The sequence below is a fragment of the Octopus bimaculoides genome, unplaced genomic scaffold, assembly GCF_001194135.2.
Source record: "Octopus bimaculoides isolate UCB-OBI-ISO-001 unplaced genomic scaffold, ASM119413v2 Scaffold_231189, whole genome shotgun sequence".
NCBI lineage: Eukaryota > Metazoa > Mollusca > Cephalopoda > Octopoda > Octopodidae > Octopus > Octopus bimaculoides.
In genome coordinates, this window is record NW_026407286.1 from 7,497 (window position 1) to 8,726 (window position 1,230).

A 1,230-nucleotide genomic window follows, 5' to 3' on the forward strand; every position below is an offset into this window, starting at 1 on the left:
ATATATATATACATATCCCCATACATACGTACATATATGGCCCCGTGAAGTACGAGGAAGCACTCGTAGTTCCAGACACACACCATGGAACAGGTCGTCACCACCACCATCACCACCACCACTGCCACCACTAATAACTTTCTAACGAACATAATGTAATGACATCAGGCAGGTACACACACACACACACACACACACACACACACACACACGTATTTACACGAACGCACACACTTTCCATTCAATAAATGAAATCGCGTGAAGACCCGCTGCTCTCCCTTTTTTTTTTCTTTTTTTCTTTCCTTTTTTTATTGGAGTGGGGAGGTGGAAAGACTATTAACGCGAAATGTTTAATCAGAGAGAGAGGGGGGAGAGGGTAGAGAGAGAAAGTGGGTAGGAGAAAAATGAAAGAGATAGGATGAAGAGACGATGAAAGGAGAGAAAAGGAAAAGAAAGAAAGAAACGAAGGAAGGAAGGAAAGAAAATAGAGAGAAAGAAAAAGAAAGGAAGATAAAAAATAAAAAAAAAGAGGAGAGATAAGAGAGAGGGAGGGAGAAAGGCGAAAGATAGAGGAGAGTGAGAAGCAGTGAGGGATAGAAAGAGGGAAAGGGGTGGACAAGAAGCATTTGTGAGTGAGTGAGAGGAGGAGGGCTCCGTGAGTGAGAGAATGATTGTACGAAAGAAGACATTTTCTTGAAATTCGCAAAAGCAGACGACAAGATCAATTGTGGGGGATAAAAACCTTTACAGAAATTTGAAAGAGGGGAAAGGGGAGGAAAGAGAGAAGACAGGGAGATGGGAAGATCCGGGAAGAGAGACAGAGAGAGAGAGAATGAGAGGGACGTTGTGATACAGAGAGAAAGAGGGAAAGAATAAGAGTGTGTTGACGGTGGTGAGAGTGGAGGTGTTGGTGGTGGTAATAGGTCGGTTGAGTGGTTTGTGACGTTATAACAGACGTATTTACCAAAATTACATTAAAATATCATTCGACTAAAAGAAAATCTTCAAAGCGGTGCCCAAGCATGGCCACAGTCTAATGACTAAAACAAATAAATGACTAAAAGTGTGTGTGTACAAATAAGTGGAAAGAGCGAGAGAGAGAGAGAGAGAGAGAGAGAGAAGCAGGCAGTCAAATAAACGAAAGGGCAGACAAATAGACAGACGGAGAAATGTAGTAATAAACCCGACTACGAATATCTACTATGTGTGTGTTGGCACTCCGTCGCTTAC

General features: G+C 42.3%; 1 protein-coding gene across 1 annotated transcript in view; it reads left to right on the forward strand.

Annotated features, from left to right (window-relative positions):
- LOC106882724 (carbonic anhydrase-related protein 10) overlaps nt 1-1,230 on the forward strand; it is an 8,002-nt gene that overhangs the window by 5,835 nt on the left and 937 nt on the right. The window lies entirely within an intron of this gene.